This window comes from Procambarus clarkii, chromosome 57 (assembly GCF_040958095.1).
Source record: "Procambarus clarkii isolate CNS0578487 chromosome 57, FALCON_Pclarkii_2.0, whole genome shotgun sequence".
Classification (NCBI taxonomy): Eukaryota; Metazoa; Arthropoda; class Malacostraca; order Decapoda; family Cambaridae; genus Procambarus; species Procambarus clarkii.
In genome coordinates this window covers 11,291,095-11,309,824 of record NC_091206.1, presented here as the reverse complement: position 1 = coordinate 11,309,824, position 18,730 = coordinate 11,291,095, and the positions used below count along the sequence as shown (strand labels likewise).

The 18,730-nt window shown below is 38.8% G+C and overlaps 3 pseudogenes; all 3 read left to right on the top strand.

Annotated features, from left to right (window-relative positions):
- The first annotated feature begins 1,031 nt into the window (after positions 1 to 1,031).
- On the top strand, positions 1,032 to 1,625 carry LOC123744919 (polyadenylate-binding protein 2 pseudogene; annotated as a pseudogene).
- An 8,472-nt stretch (positions 1,626 to 10,097) lies between these two features.
- On the top strand, positions 10,098 to 10,691 carry LOC123744920 (polyadenylate-binding protein 2 pseudogene; annotated as a pseudogene).
- A 4,733-nt stretch (positions 10,692 to 15,424) lies between these two features.
- On the top strand, positions 15,425 to 16,018 carry LOC123745089 (polyadenylate-binding protein 2 pseudogene; annotated as a pseudogene).
- The last annotated feature ends 2,712 nt before the right edge of the window (positions 16,019 to 18,730 follow it).

Genomic DNA, 18,730 nt, shown 5'->3' with positions numbered 1-18,730 from the left:
ATACCCTATTAATATCTCCTTTGTTATGTCCATTCATCTACTTGTAAACCTCTATCATGTCACCCCTAACTCTTCACCTTTCCAGTGAATGCAATTTAAGCTTTGTTAATCTTTCTTCATATGAAAGCTTTCTAATTTGGGAAATTTGCTTAGTTATTCTACGCTGGACACGTTCAAGTGAATTTATATCCGTTCTATAGTACGGCGACCAAAACTGAACTGCATAATCTAAATGGGGCCTAACCAGAGCAAGGTATAGCTGAAGAACTACAATAGGTATCTTGTTACTAACGATAATTGATTCATTTGAGGCATCACGCTATTGTGATTACTGTGTGTAATGATCGTATAATTACACGATACGAGCTAGATAGTTTTGAGATTGCGAAGTTGGATTGCCGAAGGGATATGTGAGTTATGATAATTAAGAATTAAAAACCAAATAATCAATGCATAAATGTTCGTATCAAGGCATACAGGACACAGGGATTTATTAATCGTTACTTTATTAATAAGGTACCTGGTGTTATTCTTCAGCTATGTCTTGCTCTTGTTAGGCACCATTTAGATTATGTATTTCAGATTTGGTCGTCGTAATGGATATTCGTTCTATAGCGAAGAATTATGGATGACATGACTGAGGAGTACAAGTGGATGAATGGACATAACAACGGGGATATTAATGCGGTAATAAAAGTATGAACACGAAAGGCGAAGAGTTAGGGGTGACATGATAGAGGTTTACAAGTGGATGAATGGACATAACAGGGGGGATATTAATAGGGTATTAAAAATATCAACACATGACAGAACACGAAACAATGGGTATAAATTGGATAAGTTCAGATTTAGGAAAGATTTGGGTAAATAGCTCAGCCAGAAGCAACACCTCGGGTCTGCCACCAGCCGCACTACTCTCTACAGCTAATCACGACGCTATCTCATATTTTGTTTACTCACCAACCTCATCATCAACAGGGCATTTGTCACTATTCGTTGTCATATCCCAGTCATCTCTATTTCCTGTGACGATGGAAAATGAAGAACTGATTTATGATAATGTTTACAGTAGCGGCGAAGACGAGAACTCTGAAGGTGGAGGAGAGGAGGACACGTCTGTTGAAACAAAACTGTTGGAAATTAAAGCTTATATCAGAAAAATGGAAGAATTGGGGATGGATTCACCTCTAGGCACTGCAGGAGCAACAGTACCAATCCAGATGTCTGCTAAAGAAAAGATAGAAGTCGATGGTCGCTCCATATATGTGGGTAATGTTGACTATGGGGCGACAGCAGAAGAACTTGCTCAACACTTTCATGGATGTGGTCCCGTTAAAAAAGTTACTATTCTTTCAAATAAGTATACTGGCCACCCCAAAGGCTTTGCATATATGGAGTTTGGAGAAATAGACTCAGTTGAAGTGGCCATGTCACTTGATGGCTCACTCTTCAGAGGCCGACCACTGAAGGTAAGGCCTAAGCGTACAAACCTGCCAGGTATTACCACCAGACATCGACCTCCACGTGTCATGAGAGCTGTCGTCCGTGGGCGAGGACGCTTTTATTCTGGATATCGACCAATGAGACCATACAGGAGCCGGAAGGTCTTCTACAGCCCTTATTAATGGTCATACATTGCATGGAAGATTCCTACTTCCACTATTGGTTTACTAAACGATATTAGAATTAGAACTCAAATACAATACAATTATTTTTATGTAAATAATTAATAAAAATTAATTAAAAATGTTTTGTTTCACATACCAATTATAATTAATATAATGTTAATAAATAGATGTAAACGCATCCAATTTATCCTACAACTACAGTTGTTGTTTTCGATTCAGTTATTCAGAATATAATTTCCATGTAGTAGGGGCTATAGTGAGCTCGTAATTGAGTTCGGTTAATCACAATAAGCTTGTTACTGTGATATCTGGGTCATAGTTATAAATAAAGGCAGAATTTCCTTCTTTTTGTACTGATTTAAGCTTTTGTTGGAATTACGTTATCTTGGTGGTGGATATAGAACGGAATAATGAAACGGAAGCTTGAAAGACGAGTACCCAGTGGCATGTTCGTACCATATAGCAGTGGATCGTCCTTCTGCTACTTTAGCTCTGTGGCGAGTTGTGAGTATTTTCTTCCCAATATGCTCCTTAATCTGTGAAAAACTTAGATATTTTAACCTTTACAACACAAGGTAGAGCAGTGGCAGTATTTGCTAGTCTAATATTTCATTGCCAAATTGGATACCAATGTGACTTGGTATCCAATTTAGGGTGATTGACAGCATTAAATTGTGGGCTTCTTTTCCTAGATGTAGTATTTCTGTGATGGGTTGTATATTATCTCTGTGCTGGCTGGATAACAATGCCTGGAGCGAAGATTTAGAGTCGGTATGAATGATGACATCATGCAGACGAGGAGTCACAACAACGAAATATGTTGACCAAACCACTCACTAGAAAGTGAAGGGACGACGACATTTCGGTTCATCCTGAACCATTCTTTTTGTTGATTGTGTTGAAAAGTTGATTGTGATACCCACGACAATCGACTTGAAAATGGATCGAAACGTCGTCGTCCCTTCACTTTCTAATGTGTGGTTTGGTCAACAGGACATCATGTAAATTATTCTCAATAGTATAATTATTGCCTCCTTCAGAGCATATAATTCTGTTTGCAATGTTGAGCACCCACTATTTATGCTCTAGTAATCATCATGGTTGTTAATGTAAACTGCTGCCCCAGCAGAACCTCTTTCTTGATCAACTGATCCCCCATGTGGGTGGGGACGAGGACAGGTTGACTAGTCTGACAGTTACGGGTTGATATTATTAAACAAATAGTCAAAACTCAAACGAAACAAGTCCCCAGTTTGCGACGGTGCTTAAAGAATGCGAAGAGGAGCTTTGCGATCCATTGCATACCATATTTAATAAATCATTAGAGTAAGGCAGAGTGCCAGAGTCGTGGAAGGTTGCTAATGTGGTACCAATTTTTAAGAAAAGAGATAGATCACTTGCATCAAACGATCGGCCAATCAGCCTAACGTCTATTGTGGGAAAGCTACTTAAGAACATAAGAACATGGGCAAGATATAGCTGAAGAACAACACCAGGTGTCTTGTTACTAACGCTTCGATTAATAAATCCCAGTGTCCTATTTGCCTTATTACGAACATTCATGCATTGATCCTTATGTTTTAAATTCTTACTAATCATAACTCTCAGATTCTTTTCGCAATCTCAACACCAACTAGCTCAAATCTTGTAACTTTATCATCATTACCTAGCCTCAGAACATTACATTTATCAACATTAAACTGCATCTGCCAATCTTTTGACCATTTCAAAACCCTATTTAGATCAACTTGAAGTGATAGTGAGTCTTCTTCCGTGTTAATTTCCCTACTGATTTTTGTATCATCTGCAAATTTGCAGGTGTTGCTACTCAAACCTGACTCTAAATCATTTATATATATTATAAACAACAGAGGTCCCAGGACAGAGCTTTGGGGCACTCCACTAACAACATTAACCCACTCTTACTTAACCCCAGTTAAGAGTTAGAGTTAGTATAAATATACTAACTCGTTTCCTTTGGAATAACCATTTGTGGAGCCGGTCGGCCGAGCGGACAGCACGCGGGACTTGTGATCCTGTGGTCCTGGGTTCGATCCCAGGCGCCGGCGAGAAACAATGGGCAGAGTTTCTTTCACCCTATGCCCCTGTTACCTAGCAGTAAAATAGGTACCTGGGTGTTAGTCAGCTGTCACGGGCTGCTTCCTGGGGGTGGAGGCCTGGTCGAGGACCGGGCCGCGGGGACACTAAAGCCCCGAAATCATCTCAAGATAACCTCAAGAAGATGCCCTAATCCAACTTAATATAGCACCCCCAATACCATGAGCCTCTATATTTTAATCAGTCTTTCATGTGGCACTGTATCAAAAGCTTTGCTAAAGTCAAGGTACACAACATCACAATCCTTTCCACTATCAACTGCCTCAACTATGCTGGAATAAAAAGATAGCAAATTTGTTAAACATGAACGGCCATTTGTAAAATCATGTTGCAAATCATTTATTAATTTATGTTTTTCCAGATGAAGACGAATTGTATTTGCAATTATCGATTCAAGTAACTTTCCCACAATAGACGTTAGGCTAATTGGCTGATAATTTGACCCAAGTGATCTCCTTTCTTAAAAATTGGTACCACATTAGCTACCTTCCATGACTCTGGACTCTACCTAACTCTATTGATTTATTAAATATGGTAGACAATGGCTCGGAAAGCTCCTCTTTGCATTCTTTAAGCACCCTGGCAAACACTTCATCCGGCCCTGGGTATTTGTTTGGTTTGAGTTTTACTATTTGTTTAATTACATCCTCCCTGGTAACTGCTAAACTAGTCAACCTGTCTTCGTCCCCACCCACAAATATTTGTTCGGCTGAAGGCATATTTTTAAGTTCCAAAAAAACTCAAAATTTGAGTTCCAAAACTAAAAAAAAACTTTAGGATTTGTCTTTGCTTGCTCTGCTATGCGAACTTAGTAGTTTCTTTTTGCTTTCCTTATCTCTGTTTTAACATTTAAGAACATAAGAACATAAGAACAAAGGTAACTGCAGAAGGCCTATTGGCCCATACGAGGCAGCTCCTATTCTATAACCACCCAATCCCACTCATATACTTGTCCAACCCGTGCTTGAAACAATCGAGGGACCCCACCTCCACAATGTTACGCGGCAATTGGTTCCACAAATCAACAACCCTGTTACTGAACCAGTATTTACCCAAGTCTTTCCTAAATCTAAACTTATCCAATTTATATCCATTGTTTCGTGTTCTGTCCTGTGTTGATACTTTTAATACCCTATTAATATCCCCCCGGTTATGTCCATTCATCCACTTGTAAACCTCTATCATGTCACCCCTAACTCTTCGCCTTTCCAGTGAATGCAACTTAAGCTTTGTTAATCTTTCTTCATATGAAAGATTTCTAATTTGGGGAATTAACTTAGTCATCCTACGCTGGACACGTTCAAGTGAATTTATATCCATTCTATAATATGGCGACCAAAACTGAACTGCATAATCTAAATGGGGCCTAACTAGAGCAAGATATAGCTTGAGAACCACACCAGGTGTCTTGTTACTAACGCTGCGATTAATAAATCCAAGTGTCCGATTTGCCTTATTACGAACATTTATGCATTGATCCTTTTGTTTTAAATTCTTACTAATCATAACTCCCAGATCCCTTTCGCAATCCGACTTCGCAATCACAACACCATCTAGCTCGTATCTTGTAACTCTATCATCATTACCTAACCTCAGAACTTTACATTTATCAGCATTAAACTGCATCTGCCAATCCTTTGACCATTTCAAAACCCTATCTAGATCAACTTGAAGTGATAGTGAGTCCTCCTCCGAATTAATTTCCCTACCGATTTTCGTATCATCGGCAAATTTGCAAATGTTGCTACTCAAACCTGAATCTAAATCATTTATATATATTATAAACAACAGAGGTCCCAGGACAGAGCCTTGAGGCACTCCACTTACAACATTTTCCCACTCTGACTTGATTCCATTTATACTAACTCTCTGTTTCCTTTGGTATAGCCATGCCCTAATCCAGCTTAATATAGCACCCCCAATACCATGAGACTCTATTTTTTTAATCAGTCTTTCATGTGGCACTGTATCAAAAGCTTTGCTAAAGTCAAGGTATACAACATCGCAATCCTTACCACTATCAACTGCCTCAACAATGCTAGAATAAAAAGATAACAAATTTGTTAAACATGAACGGCCATTTATAAAACCATGTTGCGACTCAATTATTAATTTATGTTTTTCAAGATGAAGACGAATTTTATTTGCTATTATAGATTCGAGTAACTTTCCCACAATAGACGTTAGGCTAATTGGTCGATAGTTAGACGCAAGTGATCTATCTCCTTTCTTAAAAACTGGTATCACATTAGCAACTTTCCAAAACTCTGGCACTCTGCCTGACTCTATTGATTTATTAAATATGGTTGACAGTGGGTCACAAAGCTCCTCTTTGCATTCTTTAAGCACCCTAGCAAACACTTCATCCGGCCCTGGGGATTTGTTTGGTTTGAGTTTTACTATTTGTTTAAGAACATCCTCCCTGGTAACTGCTAAACTCGTCAACCTGTCCTCGTCCCCACCCACATAGACTTGTTCGGCTGAAGGCATATTGTTAAGTTCCTCTTTAGTAAATACAGATACAAAATATTTATTAAAAATACTACTCATCTCTTCATCACTATCTGTTATTTGACCTGTCTCAGTTTTTAATGGACCTATCCTTTCCCTAGTCTTAGTACGATATAACTGAAAAAACCCTTTAGGATTTGTCTTTGCTTGCCCTGCTATGCGAACTTCATAGTTCCTTTTTGCTTTCCTTATCTCTTTTTTAACATTTCTAACCAGTTGTACGAATTCCTGTTCTAAAGTGACCTCCCCATTTTTAATCCTTTTGTACCAAGCTCTCTTTTTACCTATAAGGTTCTTCAAATTCTTTGTTATCCACTTTGGGTCATTAGTATACGATCTATTCAATTTGTATGGTATACTACGTTCCTGTGCTTTGTTTAGAATATTCTTAAATAAGTTATATATTGAATCCACATCGAAATCCCCATTTAAGTCACCTATCGCTGGGTTCATGTCTCGCTCCAAGACCGGCCCACACCCCATTCCCAAGCCTTTCCAATCAATTTGACCCAAACAATTTCTTAGGCTATTAAAATCAGCTTTTCGAAAATCTGGCACTTTAACAGAATTTTCTCCTACTGGTCTATTCCATTCTATGCTAAATCTGATTTCTTTGTGATCACTGCTCCCTAGCTCACTCCCTATTTCGATGTCATTAATTTGCGTTTCCCTGTTAGTTAACACTAAATCTAAAATATTATTTTCCCGTGTTGGTTCCTTAATGTGTTGCGTAAGAAAGCAATCGTCAATTAATTCTAGAAAATCTGCTTCACTATTCCCTGTTTTGTTCAACCAGTTTATTCCGCTAAAATTAAAGTCACCCATGACATAAAAACTGTTAGATCTAGATGCTCTAGATATTTCATCCCATAGATGCTTTGCTTCCATTCTGTCTAAATTTGGTGGCCTATATATTACTCCTATTATAATATTATTAGCTTTTTCGTTTAATTCAATCCAAATAGTTTCTGTGTGTGGCTCTGTTTTGATTCCCTCTTTGAGACTACATTTCAAATAGTCCCTAACATATATGGCTACTCCACCTCCTCGTCTAATATATCTATCTGTGTGAAATAGTTTAAATCCATATATTTGATATTCAGCTAATAGTTCTCTATTTTCTACATTCATCCACGTTTCGGTAAGTGCAATAATATCTATTTTTTCTGTGCAGACAAGAGCATTTAATTCGTTAATTTTATTTCTTAGACTTCTACTGTTAGTGTAATATACCCTAAGTGAATTGTTATTTTGCGGACCTTCTCTTTCCCTGATCGTTTTGCCAATTCCTTTCTCCCACAAACACATACTTTTATTACCTCCTTCCTCCAAATCAATTCCCATACCTCTATCTACTAACAGTTTAAACCCAAACAAACACCTCTAACCACTTCTTCTAGCGAGTTTGCAACAGCAACAACCCCAGCTCTCGATAGATGCACCCCATCACGAGCATACATTTCATTTCTTCCATAGAAGTGTTCCCAGTTGTCTATGAAAGATATTGCATTTGATTTGCAATATCTTTCCAGCCGGCAATTGACACCAAGTGCCCTCGATATCCATTCATTTCCCACTCCCTTTCTTGGAAGAATGCCACATATGATCGGGATTCCTCCCTTGCTCCTAACTAACTCTATGGCTGTTTTATACCTCTGAATCAGTTCCTCACTCCTGACTCGACCAACATCATTTCCTCCCACGCTAATGCAAATAATGGGATTGTTCCCATTACCAGCCATAATATCATTCATGTTGTTTATAATATCACCAATGCCAGCTCCGGGATAGCAAACCCTTAACCTGTTCCCCCTATCTCTAGCACTAATTTCTAACCAGTTGTACGAATTCCTGTCCTAAACTAACTTCCCCATTCTCAATCCTTTTGTACCACGCTCTTTTTACCTATAAGGTTCTTCAGATCCTTTGTTATCCACTTTGGATCATTAGTATTCGATCTATTCGTATAGTCTCCGTGGTGTAGTGGTAAGAAACTCGCCCATCGTTCCGCGAGCGCTTTGTCATGGGTTCGTATCGTATCCTGGCCGGGAGGATTTACTGGGCGCAAATCCTTAACTGTAACCTCTGTTTAACTCAACAGTAAAATGAGTACTTGGTTGTAAAAATGATTCTTCGCTGCGGGGATCGTATTCCAGGGACCTGCCCGAAACGCTACGCGTACTAGTGGCTGTACAAGAATGTTACAACTCTTGTGACAAAAAAAAGAACAAAAATCAATTTATATGGTATACTACGTTCCTGGGCTTTGCTTAGAATATTTTTAAATAGGTTATATTTTGAATCTACATCGAAATCCCCTTTTCCAATTTATACCCATTGTTTTGTGTTCTGTCTTGTGTTGATACTTTTAATACCCTATTAATATCTCCTTTGTTATGTCCATTCATCTACTTGTAAACCTCTATCATGTCACCCCTAACTCTTCACCTTTCCAGTGAATGCAATTTAAGCTTTGTTAATCTTTCTTCATATGAAAGCTTTCTAATTTGGGAAATTTGCTTAGTTATTCTACGCTGGACACGTTCAAGTGAATTTATATCCGTTCTATAGTACGGCGACCAAAACTGAACTGCATAATCTAAATGGGGCCTAACCAGAGCAAGGTATAGCTGAAGAACTACAATAGGTATCTTGTTACTAACGATAATTGATTCATTTGAGGCATCACGCTATTGTGATTACTGTGTGTAATGATCGTATAATTACACGATACGAGCTAGATAGTTTTGAGATTGCGAAGTTGGATTGCCGAAGGGATATGTGAGTTATGATAATTAAGAATTAAAAACCAAATAATCAATGCATAAATGTTCGTATCAAGGCATACAGGACACAGGGATTTATTAATCGTTACTTTATTAATAAGGTACCTGGTGTTATTCTTCAGCTATGTCTTGCTCTTGTTAGGCACCATTTAGATTATGTATTTCAGATTTGGTCGTCGTAATGGATATTCGTTCTATAGCGAAGAATTATGGATGACATGACTGAGGAGTACAAGTGGATGAATGGACATAACAACGGGGATATTAATGCGGTAATAAAAGTATGAACACGAAAGGCGAAGAGTTAGGGGTGACATGATAGAGGTTTACAAGTGGATGAATGGACATAACAGGGGGGATATTAATAGGGTATTAAAAATATCAACACATGACAGAACACGAAACAATGGGTATAAATTGGATAAGTTCAGATTTAGGAAAGATTTGGGTAAATACTGGTTCAGTAACAGGGTTGTTGATTTGTGGAACCAATTGCCGCGTAACGTGGTGGAGGTGGTGTCCCTCGATTGTTTCAAGCGCGGGTTGGACAAGTATATGAGTGGGATTGGGTGGTTATAGAATAGGAGCTGCCTCGTATTGGCCAATAGGCCTTCTGCAGTTACCTTTGTTCTTATGTTCTTATAGGTTAGACATATGAATGAGTTTGGGTATGACTCTTAATAAGACATGAATAAACAGCAGCTCCAACGTATTGGCAAATATCCCTTCTGCAGTTTCCTTGATTCGTTTATTCTTAAGTTTTAAGTTACGTCTGCAGGTTTTACAGAATTATGTACTCCCACATCGAGCAATAAACAAGTAGCGGTTTAACCACGTTAGGTGTACGGGAATATATGGCCTTCTGCCCTCTGCATAGGACCATTCTCCACACAGCTCAGCCAGAAGCAACACCTCGGGTCTGCCACCAGCCGCACTACTCTCTACAGCTAATCACGACGCTATCTCATATTTTGTTTACTCACCAACCTCATCATCAACAGGGCATTTGTCACTATTCGTTGTCATATCCCAGTCATCTCTATTTCCTGTGACGATGGAAAATGAAGAACTGATTTATGATAATGTTTACAGTAGCGGCGAAGACGAGAACTCTGAAGGTGGAGGAGAGGAGGACACGTCTGTTGAAACAAAACTGTTGGAAATTAAAGCTTATATCAGAAAAATGGAAGAATTGGGGATGGATTCACCTCTAGGCACTGCAGGAGCAACAGTACCAATCCAGATGTCTGCTAAAGAAAAGATAGAAGTCGATGGTCGCTCCATATATGTGGGTAATGTTGACTATGGGGCGACAGCAGAAGAACTTGCTCAACACTTTCATGGATGTGGTCCCGTTAAAAAAGTTACTATTCTTTCAAATAAGTATACTGGCCACCCCAAAGGCTTTGCATATATGGAGTTTGGAGAAATAGACTCAGTTGAAGTGGCCATGTCACTTGATGGCTCACTCTTCAGAGGCCGACCACTGAAGGTAAGGCCTAAGCGTACAAACCTGCCAGGTATTACCACCAGACATCGACCTCCACGTGTCATGAGAGCTGTCGTCCGTGGGCGAGGACGCTTTTATTCTGGATATCGACCAATGAGACCATACAGGAGCCGGAAGGTCTTCTACAGCCCTTATTAATGGTCATACATTGCATGGAAGATTCCTACTTCCACTATTGGTTTACTAAACGATATTAGAATTAGAACTCAAATACAATACAATTATTTTTATGTAAATAATTAATAAAAATTAATTAAAAATGTTTTGTTTCACATACCAATTATAATTAATATAATGTTAATAAATAGATGTAAACGCATCCAATTTATCCTACAACTACAGTTGTTGTTTTCGATTCAGTTATTCAGAATATAATTTCCATGTAGTAGGGGCTATAGTGAGCTCGTAATTGAGTTCGGTTAATCACAATAAGCTTGTTACTGTGATATCTGGGTCATAGTTATAAATAAAGGCAGAATTTCCTTCTTTTTGTACTGATTTAAGCTTTTGTTGGAATTACGTATTCTTGGTGGTGGATATAGAACGGAATAATGAAACGGAAGCTTGAAAGACGAGTACCCAGTGGCATGTTCGTACCATATAGCAGTGGATTGTCCTTCTGCTACTTTAGCTCTGTGGCGAGTTGTGAGTATTTTCTTCCCAATATGCTCCTTAATCTGTGAAAAACTTAGATATTTTAACCTTTACAACACAAGGTAGAGCAGTGGCAGTATTTGCTAGTCTAACATTTCATTGCCAAATTGGATACCAATGTGACTTGGTATCCAATTTAGGGTGATTGACAGCATTAAATTGTGGGCTTCTTTTCCTAGATGTAGTATTTCTGTGATGGGTTGTATATTATCTCTGTGCTGGCTGGATAACAATGCCTGGAGCGAAGATTTAGAGTCGGTATGAATGATGACATCATGCAGACGAGGAGTCACAACAACGAAATATGTTGACCAAACCACTCACTAGAAAGTGAAGGGACGACGACATTTCGGTTCATCCTGAACCATTCTTTTTGTTGATTGTGTTGAAAAGTTGATTGTGATACCCACGACAATCGACTTGAAAATGGATCGAAACGTCGTCGTCCCTTCACTTTCTAATGTGTGGTTTGGTCAACAGGACATCATGTAAATTATTCTCAATAGTATAATTATTGCCTCCTTCAGAGCATATAATTCTGTTTGCAATGTTGAGCACCCACTATTTATGCTCTAGTAATCATCATGGTTGTTAATGTAAACTGCTGCCCCAGCAGAACCTCTTTCTTGATCAACTGATCCCCCATGTGGGTGGGGGACGAGGACAGGTTGACTAGTCTGACAGTTACGGGTTGATATTATTAAATAAATAGTCAAAACTCAAACGAAACAAGTCCCCAGTTTGCGACGGTGCTTAAAGAATGCGAAGAGGAGCTTTGCGATCCATTGCATACCATATTTAATAAATCATTAGAGTGAGGCAGAGTGCCAGAGTCGTGGAAGGTTGCTAATGTGGTACCAATTTTTAAGAAAAGAGATAGATCACTTGCATCAAACGATCGGCCAATCAGCCTAACGTCTATTGTGGGAAAGCTACTTAAGAACATAAGAACATGGGCAAGATATAGCTGAAGAACAACACCAGGTGTCTTGTTACTAACGCTTCGATTAATAAATCCCAGTGTCCTATTTGCCTTATTACGAACATTCATGCATTGATCCTTATGTTTTAAATTCTTACTAATCATAACTCTCAGATCCTTTTCGCAATCTCAACACCAACTAGCTCAAATCTTGTAACTTTATCATCATTACCTAGCCTCAGAACATTACATTTATCAACATTAAACTGCATCTGCCAATCTTTTGACCATTTCAAAACCCTATTTAGATCAACTTGAAGTGATAGTGAGTCTTCTTCCGTGTTAATTTCCCTACTGATTTTTGTATCATCTGCAAATTTGCAGGTGTTGCTACTCAAACCTGACTCTAAATCATTTATATATATTATAAACAACAGAGGTCCCAGGACAGAGCTTTGAGGCACTCCACTAACAACATTAACCCACTCTTACTTAACCCCAGTTAAGAGTTAGAGTTAGTATAAATATACTAACTCTCTGTTTCCTTTGGAATAACCATGCCCTAATCCAACTTAATATAGCACCCCCAATACCATGAGCCTCTATTTTTTAATCAGTCTTTCATGTGGCACTGTATCAAAAGCTTTGCTAAAGTCAAGGTACACAACATCACAATCCTTTCCACTATCAACTGCCTCAACTAAGCTGGAATAAAAAGATAGCAAATTTGTTAAACATGAACGGCCATTTGTAAAATCATGTTGCAAATCATTTATTAATTTATGTTTTTCCAGATGAAGACGAATTGTATTTGCAATTATCGATTCAAGTAACTTTCCCACAATAGACGTTAGGCTAATTGGCTGATAATTTGACCCAAGTGATCTCCTTTCTTAAAAATTGGTACCACATTAGCTACCTTCCATGACTCTGGACTCTACCTAACTCTATTGATTTATTAAATATGGTAGACAATGGCTCGGAAAGCTCCTCTTTGCATTCTTTAAGCACCCTGGCAAACACTTCATCCGGCCCTGGGTATTTGTTTGGTTTGAGTTTTACTATTTGTTTAATTACATCCTCCCTGGTAACTGCTAAACTAGTCAACCTGTCTTCGTCCCCACCCACAAATATTTGTTCGGCTGAAGGCATATTTTTAAGTTCCAAAAAAACTCAAAATTTGAGTTCCAAAACTAAAAAAAAACTTTAGGATTTGTCTTTGCTTGCTCTGCTATGCGAACTTAGTAGTTTCTTTTTGCTTTCCTTATCTCTGTTTTAACATTTCTAACCAGTTGTACGAATTCCTGTCCTAAACTAACTTCCCCATTCTCAATCCTTTTGTACCACGCTCTTTTTACCTATAAGGTTCTTCAGATCCTTTGTTATCCACTTTGGATCATTAGTATTCGATCTATTCGTATAGTCTCCGTGGTGTAGTGGTAAGAAACTCGCCCATCGTTCCGCGAGCGCTTTGTCATGGGTTCGTATCGTATCCTGGCCGGGAGGATTTACTGGGCGCAAATCCTTAACTGTAACCTCTGTTTAACTCAACAGTAAAATGAGTACTTGGTTGTAAAAATGATTCTTCGCTGCGGGGATCGTATTCCAGGGACCTGCCCGAAACGCTACGCGTACTAGTGGCTGTACAAGAATGTTACAACTCTTGTGACAAAAAAAAAAGAACAAAAATCAATTTATATGGTATACTACGTTCCTGGGCTTTGCTTAGAATATTTTTAAATAGGTTATATTTTGAATCTACATCGAAATCCCCTTTTCCAATTTATACCCATTGTTTTGTGTTCTGTCTTGTGTTGATACTTTTAATACCCTATTAATATCTCCTTTGTTATGTCCATTCATCTACTTGTAAACCTCTATCATGTCACCCCTAACTCTTCACCTTTCCAGTGAATGCAATTTAAGCTTTGTTAATCTTTCTTCATATGAAAGCTTTCTAATTTGGGAAATTTGCTTAGTTATTCTACGCTGGACACGTTCAAGTGAATTTATATCCGTTCTATAGTACGGCGACCAAAACTGAACTGCATAATCTAAATGGGGCCTAACCAGAGCAAGGTATAGCTGAAGAACTACAATAGGTATCTTGTTACTAACGATAATTGATTCATTTGAGGCATCACGCTATTGTGATTACTGTGTGTAATGATCGTATAATTACACGATACGAGCTAGATAGTTTTGAGATTGCGAAGTTGGATTGCCGAAGGGATATGTGAGTTATGATAATTAAGAATTAAAAACCAAATAATCAATGCATAAATGTTCGTATCAAGGCATACAGGACACAGGGATTTATTAATCGTTACTTTATTAATAAGGTACCTGGTGTTATTCTTCAGCTATGTCTTGCTCTTGATAGGCACCATTTAGATTATGTATTTCAGATTTGGTCGTCGTAATGGATATTCGTTCTATAGCGAAGAATTATGGATGACATGACTGAGGAGTACAAGTGGATGAATGGACATAACAACGGGGATATTAATGCGGTAATAAAAGTATGAACACGAAAGGCGAAGAGTTAGGGGTGACATGATAGAGGTTTACAAGTGGATGAATGGACATAACAGGGGGGATATTAATAGGGTATTAAAAATATCAACACAAGACAGAACACGAAACAATGGGTATAAATTGGATAAGTTTAGATTTAGGAAAGATTTGGGTAAATACTGGTTCAGTAACAGGGTTGTTGATTTGTGGAACCAATTGCCGCGTAACGTGGTGGAGGTGGTGTCCCTCGATTGTTTCAAGCGCGGGTTGGACAAGTATATGAGTGGGATTGGGTGGTTATAGAATAGGAGCTGCCTCGTATTGGCCAATAGGCCTTCTGCAGTTACCTTTGTTCTTATGTTCTTATAGGTTAGACATATGAATGAGTTTGGGTATGACTCTTAATAAGACATGAATAAACAGCAGCTCCAACGTATTGGCAAATATCCCTTCTGCAGTTTCCTTGATTCGTTTATTCTTAAGTTTTAAGTTACGTCTGCAGGTTTTACAGAATTATGTACTCCCACATCGAGCAATAAACAAGTAGCGGTTTAACCACGTCAGGTGTACGGGAATATATGGCCTTCTGCCCTCTGCATAGGACCATTCTCCACACAGCTCAGCCAGAAGCAACACCTCGGGTCTGCCACCAGCCGCACTACTCTCTACAGCTAATCACGACGCTATCTCATATTTTGTTTACTCACCAACCTCATCATCAACAGGGCATTTGTCACTATTCGTTGTCATATCCCAGTCATCTCTATTTCCTGTGACGATGGAAAATGAAGAACTGATTTATGATAATGTTTACAGTAGCGGCGAAGACGAGAACTCTGAAGGTGGAGGAGAGGAGGACACGTCTGTTGAAACAAAACTGTTGGAAATTAAAGCTTATATCAGAAAAATGGAAGAATTGGGGATGGATTCACCTCTAGGCACTGCAGGAGCAACAGTACCAATCCAGATGTCTGCTAAAGAAAAGATAGAAGTCGATGGTCGCTCCATATATGTGGGTAATGTTGACTATGGGGCGACAGCAGAAGAACTTGCTCAACACTTTCATGGATGTGGTCCCGTTAAAAAAGTTACTATTCTTTCAAATAAGTATACTGGCCACCCCAAAGGCTTTGCATATATGGAGTTTGGAGAAATAGACTCAGTTGAAGTGGCCATGTCACTTGATGGCTCACTCTTCAGAGGCCGACCACTGAAGGTAAGGCCTAAGCGTACAAACCTGCCAGGTATTACCACCAGACATCGACCTCCACGTGTCATGAGTGCTGTCGTCCGTGGGCGAGGACGCTTTTATTCTGGATATCGACCAATGAGACCATACAGGAGCCGGAAGGTCTTCTACAGCCCTTATTAATGGTCATACATTGCATGGAAGATTCCTACTTCTACTATTGGTTTACTAAACGATATTAGAATTAGAACTCAAATACAATACAATTATTTTTATGTAAATAATTAATAAAAATTAATTAAAAATGTTTTGTTTCACATACCAATTATAATTAATATAATGTTAATAAATAGATGTAAACGCATCCAATTTATCCTACAACTACAGTTGTTGTTTTCGATTCAGTTATTCAGAATATAATTTCCATGTAGTAGGGGCTATAGTGAGCTCGTAATTGAGTTCGGTTAATCACAATAAGCTTGTTACTGTGATATCTGGGTCATAGTTATAAATAAAGGCAGAATTTCCTTCTTTTTGTACTGATTTAAGCTTTTGTTGGAATTACGTATTCTTGGTGGTGGATATAGAACGGAATAATGAAACGGAAGCTTGAAAGACGAGTACCCAGTGGCATGTTCGTACCATATAGCAGTGGATCGTCCTTCTGCTACTTTAGCTCTGTGGCGAGTTGTGAGTATTTTCTTCCCAATATGCTCCTTAATCTGTGAAAAACTTAGATATTTTAACCTTTACAACACAAGGTAGAGCAGTGGCAGTATTTGCTAGTCTAACATTTCATTACCATCCATGCCAGTGTGACTTGGTATCCAATTTAGGGTGATTGACAGCATTAAATTGTGGGCTTCTTTTCCTAGATGTAGTATTTCTGTGATGGGTTGTATATTATCTCTGTGCTGGCTGGATAACAATGCCTGGAGCGAAGATTTAGAGTCGGTATGAATGATGACATCATGCAGACGAGGAGTCACAACAACGTGACTCGCTCGTCTGTTGTGTTGTAGTATTGATGTTATATTGTTATTGATTACCCTAAATGTTGTGCAGCTTATTATTTTGACTTGTTTGTGAATATATGATGCATGATCTTGTTTTGCAGTCCATCCAGGATGGTTATCTTGAGATGATTTCAGGGCTTAGTGTCCCCGCGGCCCGGTCCTTGACCAGGCCTCCACCCCCAGGACGCAGCTCGTGACAGCTGACTAACTCCCAGGTACCTATTTACTGTTAGGTAACAGGAGCATCAGGGTAAAAGAATCTCTGCCCATTGTTTGTCGCCGGCGCCCGGGATTGAACCTGGGACCACAGGCTCACGTTCTGTCCGCTCAGCCGCCGGCTGAGCGGACAGAACGCTCACCTGTCATATAAGGATGTGTACACCTGTGCCACCGTGTACCATCTCTTGCGATGGAGGGATGTTATGACCCCACATACACCAAGTATAATATACAATACACAAACACCAAGTCAATAAATTCAATTTTAATAATAAAAGGATAGACTGGGAGAAAATAAACTTTCAAACATTCAATGGGAAAATGTTCTAAGAAATAAAAATCCTACACAAGGAATAGAAAAAAAACTTACTTCTGAGACGAAGAAATTAATGGAAATGCTTCAGCAGACACGACTTTCCATACAAAGAAGGAATAATTTAAACAGAGAGATTGAAGAAATCGAACAGAGACTGAAGCATTCATATCAGACTGAAGAAAGGCAACTGGAACAGAAAGCAATTCAAGAAATAAAGAAAAACCAAAATATTTATTCACATATTCTAAATTAAAAACAAAAACCACTGCCAGTATTGGACTTATTCGTATTAGTGAAGGTTCATACACTGAGGATGACAAAGTAATTATCGAAATGCTAAAAAAACCTTATGAGGACATGTTTAGCACTCCGTAACACAGCATGAAAGTGGAAGATCCGGGCAACTTCTTTATGCGTGATATCCAAACACTTGTAAATATAACTGATATCAACACGAGCGTGGCAGATTTTGAAAGAGAAAATTGACAATATGCCTATGCACCCAGCCCCGGGTCCAGACTCATGGAATTCAATATCAATAAAGAAATGCAAAGTGCCAGTAGCACAGGCACTCAGTATAGTGTGGAGGAAGAGTATGGACACGGGGGAGATACCAGATGCGCTGAAAGCAGCAGACATTGCCCAAGGGTGGGAGCAAAGCATTGACGAAGAAATATAGACCAGTTGCACTAACGTCCCACATAATAAAAGTATTTGAGAGAGTAATCAAGAGTCAGGTCACTAGATTCATGGAAACCAATGACTTCCACAATCCAGACCAACCTGGATTTAGAGCAGGAAGATCATGCTTCACACAGCTACTTGACCATTACGACAAAATCAATGAGGCATTAGAAGAAAAACAGAATGCAGAGGTTGTATACACAGACTTTGCAAAGGCATTCGACAAATGTGATCATGGAGCGATAGCACACAAAATGAGGTCAATGGGTAAAACTGGTAAAGTAGGACGCTGGATACTCAATTTTCTGTCAAACAGAACACAAAGAGTAACAGTCAATCAAATAAAATCGAGTCCGAGCGCAGTTTAAAACTCTGCACCTCAAGGTACAGTCCTTGCACCACTGCTGTTCCTTATTTCCATATATCAGATATAAACAAAACTACAAGTAACAGCTTCGTGTCATCCTTTGCAAAAATCAGCATGAAAATTACCTTTGCTGAAGACATTGAAAAACTACAAACAGATATTAACAAAGTTTTCGATTGGGCAGCAGAAAATAACATGATGTTTAACAGTGATAAATTCCAGGTACGGTAAAAATGAGGAGCTGAAACATAATACAGGGTACAAAACACAATCGAATCTGCCCATAGTAGGAA